Raw genomic sequence first — 17,121 nt, forward strand, 5'->3', positions numbered from 1 at the left:
AATAATTGTTATTAAGATATAGCACTATGGGATAAGTCTCAAAACCTATCTAGAAACAGGACTAGAAGGCAATTCCTATTTCAGCCTAGGATGCATTACCATCTAGAGGAGAAATATAAATTTTTATTAAATCACCTGCAGGATTTCACTGTAAAATAAATGGTCCATTGCCTTTTAAATCGCATGGGGCTCCAGTGTGGGAGGGGCAGAAAGTGGTAGTAGAAAAGTGGCTCAAATGTGAATTTTCCACCAATTGTACTTGCTGTTAACAGACTATGCACCCTCTCTATTACCACTATTAGCTTTCAGAGCGTCCTGCACACATTATTTCTCTCTATAAAATTCAGTGCCCTCTTCCAAAACCTCACCTCCCCTAGTGAACAGGGACTTTAAGCGCAAAGAAAAGTGCTTGTGACTGCCACTTATGACCTGTCTCACCGACGCAGCTCACCCCTCAAGAAACCCGCCCATATAAAATCTTCTAAATTAATTAAATGTATACAAAATGTACACAAATCTGACAAAGTCATTGAGAAAGCCTGTGACTATTGTAAACGTCTGTGACTCTAGCCTCACTGAGGCCTGACTTATGTATGTTTTCAGTTCTTTAGGTGAGATGAGGTGCGGGCCCTAAAGACAGTGTTGCATAAGAAGGATAATTAAGACCCTTTCCTCAATACTTTATAGGCAGAATTAAGACATAATGCCACTTGCTGCTGTTCTCTGTCTTCACCTCTTACAATATAAAAATGGTTCTCCAGTATAGTATCTTTCATAGATCCACATGTTTGAATCTTCCCCGTCAGGGTGGGGGGAGTCCCACTGTAATAGTAATATAAGTAGTGCTAAAGCATTAGCATTAAGAATCACACTGAAAACAATAGATCTCTTTAGCCACTTCACATTGATTTACGTTTGGATGTATTCAAACAATCCGAGCAAAGACCGTGAAGGATTTATCCCCTGCAGAGCCACTTTACCTCAGATTTTTTACCCCACATTGTGTGTTAGGGGGTCTCCCCTGAGCGCTACACAGTCACAGTGTTACACAGCTCAGCATTTGACCTGACCGGTATCCAGTTGATCTCCAAACCTCCAAGAAACATCTGCTGTTAAGTTTGGTGGCGTGATATCCTAGTTTCATCATGTCTGAGGGTTCCAAAAGGCTTTTCATGCCTTGTAAGTCCTGGGGGAACTTAAGGCTCTTCTCGAAGAACCCCCACATGAATGTTTATATTGCCTTTATCCTCAGCACAAGCCATATTTTCTCAGTTTAGACCCTCCAGGATCGTGAAGCCAGGCTGCTTCTTTAGCTCCAGACAAAGAAGACACTATCTGAATCAGAGTCTGAGGTTGAGGAGAGTGTATATTTTTCAGCAAACAGGGGGCAGACGAGGGCTTCTCGTCATCTGACAGAGACTCTAAGAGGTCTGCATCATATAATAATAGGGAGGCCAGTGTTGTGAGATCGAGAAGGAAGGAGCTGGCTGGGCCTTTTTTCTCTCATAGAAGATCTCTCCTCACCTCCTTCCGCTCCTCCATTAAAGGGGCCGTCGACAAAGAATGCCCACATGTTGATGGATCCATCGATGAAGATCACCCCATAGTCGACTGCTATATCGTGTCAGGTACCTTATTCTACGCCTGCGACGACCTGCGACATCTACAACGTCAACTACCAAAACGCTGACGATCACTACTTCATCGACAACGAAGACTCGGAAGAGAGCATCTCGTCCTTGACGAGACTGTCACTTCACCTGATGTCCTTCTGTCAATGAGAATTCCATCCGGGGCTACTTCGTTGATGGCCCCAGTGCCAGCAATGGAAGCTAATGCAAAAACAACAACAATCTGGGCCTAAATCCATCGTTTTTTTGCACTCCACACCACCCCAGTTCAGACATGGCCATATGCAAATCAGCCTTGACCCTGTGCATCATGGGAACAGTCCAGCCCGAACTGCCAAGCCATGTCTTTCCTGGACCAGAATCAAGCATCCTAGGACCGGTTTCTGGCTATCAGTCGTCTTCAGCCAGGATGCCTTGACTCCAGTGGTGTGGAGAGCATGGGACTCACGTCTGAGCATACCCATCCCACTGAGGCACAGGGTCAGACTGATTTGCATATGGCCATATGGCCATGTCTGAACTGGGGTGGTGTGTTTTTTTGCATTTGTCACCCCGAGTGGGATGGGTATGCTCAGACGTGAGTCTCATGCACTTCACACCACTGGATTCAAGCAAGCCGGGCTGAAGACGGCTGGAATGCCAGAAACCGGTCCTCGGAAGCTTTTTTCCGGTCCAGGGAAGGCATGGCTTGGCAGTTCGGGCTGGACTGTTCCCATGAGGCACAGGGTCAGACTGATTTGCATATGGCCATGTCTGAACTGGGGGTGTGTGGAGTGCAAAAAAACGATGGATTTGGGCCCAGATCTCTGTACTGGGGTGAATGTATGACATTGTTCTGCATTCTGTCCATCAACTGTGTTTTTTTGGCAATGGAAGCTAAGGCATAACATCAATCATTCCACAGGACATTTCTAGGGTATCACTTTTACCCCCAGTATGCCTGCTGGAGATACAGGGCTCCGGGGACAAAGGTCTTTTTGGTCCAGCATATAGCCTATCTCAGTTCAACATAAAGTGTCAAGAGAGTGAGGATGAAGGTGCAGACCAGAGGCAGCTTACATATCTGGAGAGCAAATTTTCAGACAGTGACAGAGGGCATCAACCTGCTCAGGAGTATGACTCATTTTAAGAGCATTATCCATACAAGGAACCAGAGGAGGAACAACTTATCTAAAAGAGACACGTTAGTGATAGATTCCTTACCTTAGAATATCCCCAGGCGTCAGACTGGATCCAGAAATTTTTGCGTAGCAATACCCCTGCGCGTCGGTAGGCGTCGTCTGCGGCTCCGCGTCCGTCGTCGGCGTCGTTAGCGCCGGAATGACGTCGTCGGAGTACTTAGACGCCGCCCATGCGCGCTGACGTCAGTTCTTCTTTTTTCCGCGCCAGCTAGCGCAGATCCGGAGAAGCTCTACCCCTAGTCATTTTTTGACTGAACTTTTTGATCTTTTTGATCATTTCTTTCTTTGAGTCTTCGACTCTCGGTGCCGGTAGGGATGCCCGGGTTCAAACCCTGCTCGAAGTGCGACCGACTGATGTCGGTTACGGACCCCCATCGCCGGTGCCTGAAGTGCTTAGGCCTCGATCACGACGACCGCACCTGCTCTGACTGCCGGGCCCTGACGTCGAAGGCTAGGGGGGAGCGGTCCCGCAAGCGGTTCGAGCTCCGGCATTCGGCCCCGCGCCGCTCCAGGTCCCGGTCCCACGGGAGGTCGAGGGACAGGTCGCGGGGTCGGAGTCATCGCAGCTCCGGGAGTGGACACCGGTCGTCAGGCTCCAAGTCCTCCGGTAAGAGGCATGAGAGGTCGGAGAGACGTCATCGTTCCTCCGACCCACCCCAACGCTCGCACGATGCGGCCGGAGGCGCGGGCGACAGCGCCCACGCGGCTCTGCGGGAGTCGCAATCGTCGCCGCCTGCCCCACACCTTCGGGTCCCTGGGCACGGCGCGAAGCCAGAGGAGATCGAGCGGTACCTCATGGCCATGAGGTCCCTCCCTCCTCAGTCGGGTTCCGAGGCGCCTCCGGGCCCAACGGTCCCAACTGGAGGCCCTAGCGGGTCGGGTGCTTCGGCCCGACGCCGCTGGCGACTTCGGTCCCGGCGCCGCAGGACCTCGCTGGATCCGCTTCCAGATCCGGGTCGTCGCTGGTCGACCTCACAACCTCACCGGCCCCTCGGGTGTCGCCCCCGGCGCCCACTGTGGACGCCGTCCCCAATGTTCCCTACGGTCCGACTCTGGCGCCGCTTCTGAAGGCCATTGGAGATTTTTATTTCCATGAGGAGGCCCCATCTACTAATCCTGTTTTACAGGAAAGGGGTGACGAGGAAGATTGGGAGGGGTCTGAGTACCCTCTGGCACTGGAGTGCCAGTCTCAACAGGACTGGACATATGAGCTTGGGGAGGCCAGTGGTATTGACACTTCGCCAGACACTGGATTTGTCTCCTCTCCGACCGTGGCTTCGGAGGAGGGGTCTACATATAGTGTAGTGTTGACGAGGGCGGCCAAGGCCTTACACCTTTAGCTCCCTGTCGCGGCCGTGAGGACTAACCTCCTCACTGAGGTCCTCAAACCGCAGTCAAGCTCCAGCGAGCCTCTGCTGCCGTTCAATGAGGCCTTGTGTGACGTTCTTGTGGGCACTTGGTCCAAGCCCGCCACATGTCCGCCTGTGGATAGGAACGTGGCCAGACGCTACTGCCCGGCCCCGGGCGACCCTTGCTTTTTGTCCACCCATCCCACCCCCGAGAGCCTGGTCATCCGGCCTCCAATTCCCAGACCGCATTCCCGTCGGCCCCGTCCGATCGGGAATCCAAGAGATATGAACAGTTCGGGAAGAAGGTGTTCTCGTCCCTAAGCTTAGGGCTGCGGTCTGTCAATACCGCCTGTCTCTTGGGCCGCTACACCCACACTCTGTGGGACGCGGTTGCGGACGTGCTGCCACAATGTCCGGAGGAGGTCCGGGCTAAACTCGCCCAAACCTTTGCGGAGGGCCGAGATGCAGCGCGATATTCCATCCGGTGTGGGCTGGATACCACAGACTCACTGGGCAGGGCAATGGCAACGACGGTGGCAGTTCGACGCCACTCCTGGTTGAGGTCCCCCAACTTCTCGGCCAATGTCCAGGCCACACTTCTGGACATGCCGTTCGATGGCCGTCGCCTCTTCGGCGACAAGGCAGACCATGCGCTGGAACGTTTTAAGGACTCCAGGGCTACGGCTAAGTCCTTGGGCCTCTCGGCCCCACGCCAGCAATCGGGTGCCTTTCGCTCCTTTCGTGGCCACGGAAGGGGCGCCCCCACGCGTGCTGCCAGCCACGCGCCGCAGAATGTTCAACAGCGAGGTGGCGGCCGTGGAAACCGCTGTGGCGGCGGTCGGGGACAACGGCGAGGCCAGTCCACACCTCCCTCCACAGCACCCGCCTCAAAACCTTCCAAGTTTTCAGGCCCATGTGACGCCTGTGGGAGGCAGGGTTCGCCATCACCTCTCCCACTGGCGCACTATCACGTCAGACAGGTGGGTGCTGCAGATCCTCCGAAGGGGCTACTCCCTCCCCTTCGAGGCGACCCCTCCATCCATGCCACCGCAATGCCACCGCATGTCGGGGGATCACTTGCAACTTCTGCAATAGGAAGTCACGGCCCTCTTGGCCAAGGGTGCCATCGAGCGCGTTCCTGGGCCAGAAGTAGGGTGTGGATGTTACTCCCACTACTTTCTGGTACCCAAGAAGGGCAAAGGGGGCCTACGCCCTATCTTGGACCTGCGGAACGTCAACGGCTTCCTCCGGAAGGAGAAGTTCAAGATGCTGACTTTGGCTCAGGTCCTAGCTGCCCTGGACCCGGAAGACTGGCTGGTAGCGTTAGACTTGCAGGACGCTTATTTCCACAGTTCCTGCGGTTCACGGTAGGCCAAGAGCACTTTCAGTTTACCGTGCTCCCCTTCGGCCTTACCAGCGCCCCACGGGTGTTCACGAAGGTGATGGCGATGGTCGAAGCTCATCTGCGCAGGTTAGGGGTGTCAGTCTTCCCCTACGTAGACGACTGGTTGTTGAAGGCGGGCTCGCCCCAGACAGTCGTCAGCCACCTCCAGACTACGGCTGACCTCCTGCATTTGCTGGGGTTCTCCATCAATGTGCCGAAGTCGCACCTGTGTCCCTCTCAGAAGCTCCTCTTCATCGGAGCGGTTCTCGACTTGGCGTAGTTTCGGGTCTACCCTCCCAAACAGCGGGTTCGGGATATACAGGCTCTGATTCCCATCTTTCAGCCGTTATCCCGAGTCTCGGTCAGGTTGACGCTGCGGCTTCTGGGGCTGATGGCCTCCTGCATCCTTCTGGTGCATCATGCTCGGTGGCGGATGCGGGCTCTGCAGTGGGACCTGAAGTTTCAGTGGGCCCAGCATCAGGGCAACCTGTCCGATCATGTCTTGATCTCGGAGGGCACTGCGAGACAACTGCAGTGGTGGCTCACGGACCGCGACTGGGTCAGTGGCAGATCCCTCTCCCTACCCCACCCGGAGCACGTGGTTGTGACGGACTCGTCCCTCCAGGGCTGGGGAGGCCACTTGGGAGAGGCGGAGATCAGAGGCCTCTGGTCCCCACGGAGACCCGGCTCCATATCAACCTTTTGGAACTGCGGGCGATTCGTCTAGCACTGAAGGCATTCCTCCCCTCTGTCCGGGGGAGTGTAGTGCAGGTGTTCACGGACAACACCACCGCCATGTTGTACTGCAACAAACAACGCGGGGTGGGGTTGTTGGCCCTACGCCAGGAGGCTCTGCGCCTCTGGCAGTGGCTGGAACATCAGGGCGTGACCCTGGTGGTTCAACACCTGGCAGGCTCTCTGAATGCCAGGGCGGGCTAACTCAGCCGTCGGTGCATGATGGATCACGAATGGCGTCTGAACTCGGACGTGACGCAAGGCCTCTTTCAACAATGGGAAGAGCCTTGGTTAGATCTATTCGCCACAGAAGAGAACGTGCAATGTCATCAGTTCTGCTCGTTGGAATTTCCAAGGCGGCACTCGCTCGGAGACGCTTTTCGTCGCGAGTGGAGTTGCGGTCTATTGTACGCCTTTCCGCCTATACCACTTCTGCCCAGAGTGCTGAAGAAGATCAGGCGCGAGTGGGCCCAGGTTATCCTTGTGGCTCCGGACTGGGCACAAAGATACTGGTATCCCGAGCTACTCAGCATGTCAGTCGATCCCCCGATTCATCTGCCTCTTCGGGAGGACCTTCTGTCGCAGCAGCAGGGGACGGTCCTGCACCCGAACCTGTCCAGTCTCCACCTACAAGCTTGGAGATTGAGCGGCGGAAGTTGAGGCCATTTGACGTGCCCCCCGAAGTCTGTGATATCATTCTGGCAGCCAGGCGTCCCTCCACAAAGTCGGTATACGCCTGCAGGTGAAACAGATTTGTGGCATGGTGCATAGCAAAAGCTGTGGACCCTCTCTCTGCACCCCTTTCTGAAGTTCTACTCTTCCTTCTTTCCCTTGCCCAGCAGTGCTCTGCTCTGGGCACTCTTAAGGGGTACCTTTATGCTCTTTCCGCCTTCTTACGGCTACCTGATCAGCCTTCCTTATTCAAGTCCCCCATTGTAAATAGATTTCTGAAGGGCATCACACACATGTTCCCTCCTGTTCCCTTTGTGATACCCCAGAGGGACCTGAATCTTGTACTCACTTATCTAATGTGTGCTCCCTTTGAGCCGCTCCATAACTGTCCTCTCAGTCTTCTTACTCTGAAGACTGCTTTCCTAGTTGCCATCACCTCTGCCAGGAGAGTGAGTGAGCTCCAGGCTCTTTCTTCTACTCCACCTTTACTCTCTGTTCATCCGGACAAGGTTGTGTTGCGGACAAGACCTTCCATGCTGCCCAAGGTTGTCACGGCCTTCCACATCGGGCAGTCCATTACCTTGCCCACCTTCTTTCCGCCTCCGCATCCCTCTAAAGAGGAAGAGAAGCTCCACCGTCTGGACCCAAAACGTGCGCTCTCTTATTACCTAGATCGCACACGCCAGTTCCGGGTGGATGTCCAACTCTTTGTTACGTGGGCGCGAAGAAGGGAAAGGCGGTACACAAGAGGACCATTTCGCGGTGGATCATCTTGTGTATTCAGGCATGTTACTCCATGGCCAAAAAGGAGCCCCCTGCTGGATTGCGGGCTCATTCCACTTGAGCCACGGCAACTACAACTGCCTTGGGCCGAGGAGTCCCCTTACAGGACATTTGCCAGGCGGCTACGTGGGCCTCGCTGCACATGTTCGCAAGACACTACTGTCTGGACAGTCAAGTCCGGAGGCATGGCTTCTTTGGCCGTTCCGTCCTCCAGGACTTTCTGGTGTGATTATTGGTTCGCAGACCCACCACCGGGGTTGGTATTGCTGGGGTATCTATTCTAAGGTAAGGAATCTATCACTAACGTGTCTCTTTCAGATGCACAAGTTACTACTTGTGTAACGATATATCTGTAAGAGACATTAGTTAGTGATAGATTCCTTACTGACCCACCCATCCTCCCCGTTCTGCGAACTGATATCTAAGGTTAAGGTCATCCCCTTTCAGGGCCCTAGTTTCATGGCACCAGTGTTGGTTCTATCATGGCTCTGAGTATCTGGCGCGGAAAAGCTGTGTATCAGAACGGACGTCAGCGCGCATGGGCAGCGTCCAAGTACTCCGACGTCATTCCGGCGCTAACGACGCCGACGACGGACGCGGAGCCGCAGACGACGCCTACCGACGCGCAGGGGTATTGCTACGCAAAAATTTCCAGATCCAGTCTGACGCCTGGGGATATTCTAAGGTAAGGAATCTATCACTAACTAATGTCTCTTACAGATCTATCGTTACACAAGTAGTAACTTGTGCAATGGGCATGGACATTCTGTTGCATCCCTGTTTTATTAGTCACCAATTTGCGCATGATGATCAACGATTTTTACAAGAGGTACCCCGACGCCAATGCCCCGACTTACCAACCACCTTCACGACCAGACGTTCCAGAGACTGCCTCAACTTCAAGGACCCCTGCCAGATCACAAGGAGAAAGACCTGTCTTGGCACCCGTTTCTATAAGGGACACTTTAGCTGACAGTGATGGTGATCTTCAGCCTGAGGAGGAGGAAATTCAATTTGATTCAGAGGATCATCCCGAATGGGACGATTATGTGGCTCTGTTGTCAGCCTCAACGAATCCCCTCCGATATCAGTGGCTTCCATGGCATCCTGGAGGGAGCGTCCACATGATTCAGTCTTCCTCTTAAAGTTAAACAGAGTGCTTTCTCTACAACATTAAAGCTGAGGCCCAACCCACAACAAGGTCTATCCCTATTGTTGGCTTTATATGGCAGGAGGGATTAAAATCAATGACCGCACCAGCTTTAATGGCTGTGGTTATCCTAAAGCTTGACAAAAAATATTAGTCTCTGGACAATTTGCCGACTAGTCTTATTGGTCAGCCAAAACCTGAGACTGTAATAATGATGGCGGCCCATCGACGGGCTTAACATCCATCCTCGCTGTGCTCGGCTCCGCTGCACAAGGAGAGCCAAAACTGGGCAACATTGGTAAAACTTTTATATTTGAGTCTCCAAAGCTCTGGCCATCCCCTGGAGATAGGACTGCCAGATGTGGTCCGACATGTCCGCGTTCATAGAGTACCTCCCTGAGGACAAGAAAAAAGAAACCCAAGAAATTCTGATGGATGGGGAGAAGGCCTCCTTCGGGAATAATTGACATTGCCCTGAGCATCTCCTCTATGGCCTTTCAATAGATGGCCGGGGGGGCCAGTATTGTGCCGCTAAGGGTGGCTGAAAGCGACGTGGTTTCTGCCAGAGGTGCAAACAAATATCCTTGACATGTCATTTGGCGGAGAGAGCATCTTTGGTAAACATGTGGTAGATGCATTATAGTCCATAAAATAGGACACTGAAACCACTCGTTCACTGGCCACTTTGCAACAACGACAATTCCAGTCTTTTCGAGCAGAGGCAGATATCAATTTTCTTCCCAAGCACAGTCACAGCAAAACTCATATCTACCATATCTCAGCAAGGTTTTCAAGCCCCATACTTGTGCAACAACCCTGCAGTTTAATAACAGCGTCCACCTATTCCAGGAAGCAACTGCGTCGACGTCGTTCCGCTGGAAAAAAGGCTTAGAATAGTTCCAGTAGACAGTGATATAATGCAGGCACCTGTCACCTCAGTCCCACTTAAATTCGACAATCCCCTTTCTAAATTCTACAATCATTGGAAGCTCATCTCTTCCAACAGATGGGTATTAGACGTAATCCAGCATGGTCACACCCTGGAATTTGGTCAAAAGCCTCCAAATCATCACATCACCATCTTTCCCTACTAAAGGAGGAAGTCCGATCACTTCTCTCCAAGAATGCAATAGAGGAGGTCCCGTTAACCAACACAATCCGGAATATTATTCCAATTTTTTCCTCATCGGAAAAAAATTAGGAAAGTGGAGGCAAGTAATGGATTTGAGGCTGTTAAAACAAATTCATCAAGAAACAACCATTCAGGATGTCATCCCTGCAGGAGATTTTGCAACTGGTAGAGACACAGTACTACATGACCCTCCTGTATCTGCTGGATGCATATTTCCATATGCTTAATGCATAGAAAGGTGTTGAGGTTCGAGATGGCAGGGTCCCATTGCCAATTCAAAGTGCTCCCCTTTGAGTTGAGGTTGACTTCCAGAATCTTTACCAAATGCATGGCTCCAGTAGTGACTTTTCTCAGACGTTCGGGACACCAGGTTTTCTCAGACATGGACGACTGGTTAATAAAGGGCCCCACTTTTCACTTGGCAAAGCAGTTGAATCTGGCCTGCCTACGTCTTTTCAAATCTTGGGGTCTCAATCTGAACAAGGAAAAATCATCTCTAATTCCATCCAGATCAGCGGTATTTCAGGAAGTAATACCAGAAATGAAAGTGTAAAAAAAAATTCCCACAAAGGACATGATTCTCCATCTAAAATTAGTCACAAAATCCCTATCCGCAAGAGAGTCCACTTCTGTAAGAAAGTACAATTCCATGTTGAGGATGACGTCCTCCTGCATCCCATTGATTCCAAACTGTCATCTTTGCATGCGGCCTCTGCAGTAGCAGCTGGATGTTCAGTTGAACCGAAGGAGCCCTTCGAGGACAAGATTTCGCTTACTCCACAGATGAAGTCTGCAATGTCTTGGTGGACAAACATGGACCATATCTCTCAGGGCTTCTCATTCCTTCCTGTGCTATCTCGGGTGGTGATGACGACATACACTTCCCTAGGAAGGATAGGGAGTTCACTTACAGGACTTGGAGGTTCACGGAAAAAGGACCGGTCAGGCGCCGTTCTTGCACATAAACATCCTAGAGCTGAAGGCGATTTTCCTAGGTCTTCAGGCTTCCCTTCCCAGGCTCCACAATTAGTCAGTATTGGTGAGAACAGACAACACAGCAACCGTATTTTATCTCACCAAATGGGGAGGGACACAGTCACAGGTTCTATCGGTGAAGTGCAACAGATATGGGAATGGTTAATAGCCAACAATATCGCCTTGAAAATAAAACATGTCCCAGGAGTACAGAATGAACAGGCAGACACCCTAACCAGGACAAGCAGGCAGTGCCACGAGTAGGAGCTAAGCCAACTGCAGTTAAGACTAGTTTTTTAGAGCTGGGGTTTTCCAAACCTGGATCTCTTTGTCACTTGTCGCAACAAGAAGCCCAACTTGTATGCCAGCTAGAACTCCCAACCAGGGTCTTAGGGGAACGCATTTCACTTCGCATGGACAAGGATGTTCGTATTTGTGTTCCATCCATTCCCACTCATTCCAAGGTCATATATAAAATGAAGGGGGAACTATGCCGTCTTATACTCTTAGCCCCAGTGTGTGAAAAGAAGTATTGGTTCACCAAGCTGCTTTGCCTATCAGAGTGCCCACATATCCCGTTTCAGCCAGCAGAATATCTTCTGTAGATGAAGAGGAGCAAATTGTACATCCACAAATTTGTTCTCCCAATTTGTCAGCTTGGCTCTTCACCACACTGAGTTCGGGACTCTGTCTTTCTGAGGAGTGTAAATCCATTCTCCGCAACGCTCGTGCTGCATCCACAAACAAATGTTACTCTGCATAGTGGAAGAGGTTTCGCTCATACTCTTTAAAAAAAAAAAATGTTTATATTTGCTTTTAAAATTTCATAAACCTAATGGGCATGACGTATGTAATCATCCCCTATTCCCCGGTGCCCCTCCACCATCCTCCCGCCAGACCATCAATGAAACAAGTAAAACAGATCTGAAAAATAGTTCCCCAAAAGTCTCTACATTGCAATGTTCTTGTGATGTCTCCCCGTCTGCATTATGGGCACGAGGTTGTCCGCTCCTCCCTTTTCACAGTCCCCTGTCCAGGCCATAAGATAGTCTTTATTTCCCCCACACTCTAGTGAACTTCTTGGGGCATTCCCAAACTTTGTATGTGACCCTCCCTGCTGCCATATACATATCCATGCCTCTTTTCCAGTCTCCTATGAGGGGGTATGGGAGCCCCCCATGCTCGGACCACGTCCCTTTTAGCCACCACTAAGGCTAGTGCTACGAAAATCAAGAGTGGGGGATTCAGGTCGACATCGTTGGTTATTCCCAGCAGCACCAGTTTTGGCTCGACTGGAAGGGCCACAGGCAGTACCCTACTCAATTCCCTCAGTATCTTAACCCAGTATTCCTGAATTATATGGCACTCCCAGATAATATGATAAAAGTCCCCCTGAGCATGCCCACACCGCAGACAGTTGGTGTCACTAGCCCACCCCATACGATGCAGCCGTAGTGTGTCATAATATACCCTATGGAAAATTTTATACTGAATGAGCCGGAGACAGGACTTCATTGCGACTTCCCTATGATGCATCAGGGCTGTCTCCCAGTCTACCGTGTCCATCTCTCCCAGGTTTTGTTCCCATGTTTCTCTACGTTTCCCTAGTCTGTCAGGCATATTATTAATCAAAGTTTTATATGTCAGAGATACTATTTTGCATGAGATTTGCTCCTGTAATAAGCGACCCTCGAGCGGGGCATACTCTGGTAAGGGAAAGGAGAGCGCCGTCTCAAGTACTGAGTGTAGTGCAATCCGTATTCTAGCCTCAGTGTCTGGAGGGACTTTAGGTCTCCCCTCTGTAGCAGGTCTCCTAATGTAGAGACTTAATCGTCCCACCCTTTAAACCCCTTTAGCTGGTGCAGTTCCTTTAACTAAGAACAGGACCATACTGGGGTCTGTTTTGTTGGTTTGTGCGTCCAGCCAATTGTCTTAGTCGCTCCTCCCAGACCTCTATAGTAACCCACATTGCTGGGTACAGTCTTTCTTTCCCCCTACCCCCGTATATATAGTGCAAACAGGTGCGGTGTGCCATTGTACCTCTGTCTAGTCTATACCTGGGGTGATCGGCTGGAGCGTGAAGCCCTTCATTTATTGACGATAAATGTTCTGCCCTGTAATATGCTTAAATATCTGGCAGGGAGATCCCCCCCCCATTGTATTGATTTCTTTGCAGTGTATCTAGGGCTATCCTGGGTTGTCTCCCCAGCCAAAGTAATGATCGAAGCTCGGCATTTATATCTTTAAAAACCTGTTGAGAGAGGGGTAAATATTCATTTTGTAGGGCATAGAGAAAGCGCAGCAATGTAATCATTTTGAACATTGCGTCTCGGCCTAGAATCGTAAGGGGGAGAGTCTTCCATCTAATAGCATCAATAACAAAGTTTGTGAGCACTCGCTGGATGTTTCTCTGGTAGGAGAGATTTCTATCTGTGGTTACATATATCCCCAGATACGTAAACCCTGTTCCCGTAACCCGAGGGCACCGGGAAAGAGGGCCAGACTTCTCCCTACCTGGGGCTATATAGGATCGACTTGTGCCAATTTATCATATATCCTGAGTAGGAGCCATAGCGGCCCAAAAGGGTAAACAACACTGGGATTGTGCTGACTGGGTGGGTGACATATTAGAGGACATCGTCCGCGTAGAGCGATATTTTCTCCTCGGATGTATCAATCTGCTTGATTTTAAACCTTTGTATCTCTTTTTCCTGTCGGATCTCACAGGCCACTATCTCAATGGTAAGGGCGAATAGTAACGGAGATGAGGGACAGCCCTGTCGGGTCCCTTTCCTTATGGGGAAATCGTCTGACAACACCCCGTTCACTTTAACCCTGGCTCTCAGGTCTGTATAAAGGAGTCTCACCCAATTCCTGAATGTGGGTCGAAAGCCGAATTTGGTTAACACTACCTCAAGGAAGGGCCATTGTACTGCGTCAAACGCTTTTTCTGCGTCTAAGGACAGGAACATATGTGGTTCCTGACGGTCTTGCACCTCCATCACTCAGTTATGGGTTCTCCTAAGATTTAATCTGGTCGCCCTGTCTGGCAGGAAGCCTGTCTGATCCAAGTGGACCAGGCTGGAGATTACCCGGCGCAGTCGGAGTGCCAGAATCGTTACCAGGAGCTTGACCTCCACATTCAGGAGAGAAATGGGGCGGTAGGATGCGCATTCCTCAGGGGGTTTTCCTTGTTTATAAATAGAGATAACTGTGGCCATACGGAGGTCAGGTGGTAGGATGCCCTCTTAGGCTGCCTCCGTGAACTGGGTCAAGAGGTGGCCACTCAGCAGATCCACTGCTTTTTTAAAGAATGCAGTGAGGAATCCGTTCGGGCCTGGGGATTTCCCCGTACGGAGTCTGACTACGGCCTCTTTGATCTCAGTGGTCGTTATGTCAACTTCGAGGCTTAGCTTATCCTCCTCAGTTAAGATGGAAGTCTCAATGCTGCCTATGTACGGCAGTATATCTTCTATCGCGCCCAGGTCTCTAGCCTTGTAAAAATCCTTATAGTAGGTGGCGAATATGTGGACTATTTGGACATCTTTCCGCCGGGTTTGTCCCTGACCATCAATCACCTGTTCTACCCAACGGGCATCCTGCTCTCTACGGCTTAACCACGCCAGGAGCTTTCCAGACTTATCCCCTAAGTCATATAATCTATGAAGGGTCGCCTGTGCTTGAGCTTTTGTTGTTGTTTGCTCACAAGTAGTCGAAGTATCTGTGGGTCTCGTTCTATAACATGCCTTTGTTGTAGCTCCAAGATGTGAGTTTCCAGAGAGTGAAGCTCTTCCTGCGCTTTCCTTTACTCCCACGCTATCCTATTTTGGGCTCTGTCGCGCAAAACTCTCTTAAAGGCTTCCCGATTGGACTGACCCTATATTTTCTGCGAAGTATACCTTCGTATCTGCCCTGAATCCCCGCAGCAGTTCCTTATTCTGGAGGTCCCATGCAGTCAGTCGCCAACCCCTACCCCCGACCTTATGTTTCCCGCCCAGTCGTACCATAAGGGATGAATGATCTGAGATTCCTCATGCTTGATACTCTGCCACATCCTCAATGCTAAGAGCATGTCGGTGGAGGAAGACATAGTCTAACCTGGATAATACCCTGTGCGCCCCTGAAAAATATGAGTACGTTCTGGTGTCCGGGTGTAACCATCGCTAGACATCTGTTAGTCCTAGTGTGGAGATAGCCCTGGCCAGGGGTGTTGTTGATGAGTCATCAAGTCGGTTTCTTAATCTGTCCATCTGGGAAGACATAACGTTGTTAAAGTCCCCGCCTACCACGTGCAGTGTGTCTGGTGTGTCCAGAAGGATATCAGTTAGTCCAGTAAGAGGTCTGGCTTGAAGTTTCGGTGGTGCATATATTGAGGCTATCGTGATCTTGTGTCATCCCCACGTTCCCGGGTCCGTCCATGTCCGGGTAGCTACAAAGTGGGGGGCTTCTTAATCAAAATGGCAACCCCTCTGGAGCTTGTTGTGTATCCTGCATGCGCCAAAACTTTATACAGTCCTCTCACCAGAAACCCACATTTCGTTCCTTGAAGGTGGGTCTCCTGTAGCAAGACAATATCTGGACCTACCCTCTTTATGTATGACCGGACCAACCCCCTCTTTATTTTGTTGCCCAGGCCGTTCACGTTCCACGTAAGGATCTTGAAACAGCCACTCATTGTGGAGCAGCCTGGGAGCTACCTTCCATCGCAAGAGACATTAGTAGTGAAATGCACGTGCGGTACCAGGAGTCGGGTGACTAGTATGCAGGTGTGTGGAATGATCCCATATCTGGCATGCCTTTAAAAATGTAACTGTAAACCTCGTCAAACATGTAACAAGTCCCTCCCCCCCTGGAAACAGTTGTATCCCCCTCCATCAACCTCCCCCCTCCCCACCTACCTCCCCCCAGCTGTCCCATCTCTGGCCGAATGCTAGAGGATGAGCTTTTCGGGTGATGGAGGTATGTCGCCCACCCAGTCCCAAACCCACAATATAGGAGAAGCCCGCTCTGAACCTTTAAAGTGACAGCATATAAAGTTGTGAACAAGAGCAAGCAGGAACGAGAAAGAATAGAGGCAGTACAAACGAATAAACAAAGAAGGGCATCCAACTTGCTTGCTCCAAGCGAACGCTACAGATTCTTGGTCGGCCATATCGGTCCCTGCATCATGAGTTAGAGTCCAGGGGTTCCCCCTGGGTCGCCATGGTTTCTGGTGTAGCCTCGTGCTCCATCGCATTTATCTCAACCGCCAAGGAATGCAGCGACTGTCTGTCAGACTCCTCCTCTGAGGAGGAGGAGGAGGAGGAAAGCGAAGGATCCTCCTCCACATCCGAACGAGATTTCTCTGTAAGGCAAAGGAATCGGGAACCCGTCGGCAGATTAGAGTCGAGGGAACCACCACTCCGACACCTCCTTCTTTCATGTCCAGTTTTGGGGTATGGATTCGCCACTGGAAGTCGTTCCCTGCGCCGTTGCCGAGTTCTATGTGATTTCGGTGCCCCCTTGGACCACACCATGGGTCTCTCTGCAGAATCCATCTTTTGGGTACTGGTCGTGGGCTTCGTCAACGAAGGGCGCTCATCCAGCCACTGCCACGCCTCTTCCAGACTTTGAAAAAAGTGGGATTTATCCTTGTATATTACTTTTAGTTTGACTGAAACATGTACTGGATTTGGAGGGCTCTCAGTTTGGCTTTTATCGAGTCATAGGAGCATCTCTGTCTCTGCACTCCTGGTTATAATCAGGGAACATCATTATTTGGGCATTGTCTTGTCGGATCTCCCCGAGTTTTCTAGCTTCCCGGAGAATCATGTCCCTGTCTAGAAAATTCAAGAAAGAAGCTATTACTGGTCGAAATCTCGTTCCTGCCGGTGGTTTGGCCAGCAACGCTCGATGGGCCCTTTCTATAATGAAGCAGTTAGAGAAGTTATCCTTTGGGAAAGTGCGTAGTAACCAAGAGTGCAGAAACTCCGCCATGTTTGTTCCTTCGATTCCCTCTCTAAAACTAACAAAGAGGAGATTGTTGCGTCTTGCCCTATTTTCGGCATCATCCACCTTCCATAATAGTTGTTTATGGGACGATTGAAGCTCAGCCATACCTTTCCTCATATTTTGTATGGTGTCCTCAGC

The 17,121-nt window shown here is 50.9% G+C and overlaps 1 protein-coding gene across 1 annotated transcript in view; it reads left to right on the forward strand.

Moving 5' to 3' along the window:
- Positions 1 to 17,121, forward strand: part of WDR47 (WD repeat domain 47) — a 373,430-nt gene that overhangs the window by 227,567 nt on the left and 128,742 nt on the right. The gene's annotated exons all lie outside the window — the stretch shown is intronic.

The sequence above is a fragment of the Lissotriton vulgaris genome, chromosome 1_1 (genome assembly GCF_964263255.1).
Source record: "Lissotriton vulgaris chromosome 1_1, aLisVul1.2, whole genome shotgun sequence".
In the NCBI taxonomy this organism is placed as follows: domain Eukaryota; kingdom Metazoa; phylum Chordata; class Amphibia; order Caudata; family Salamandridae; genus Lissotriton; species Lissotriton vulgaris.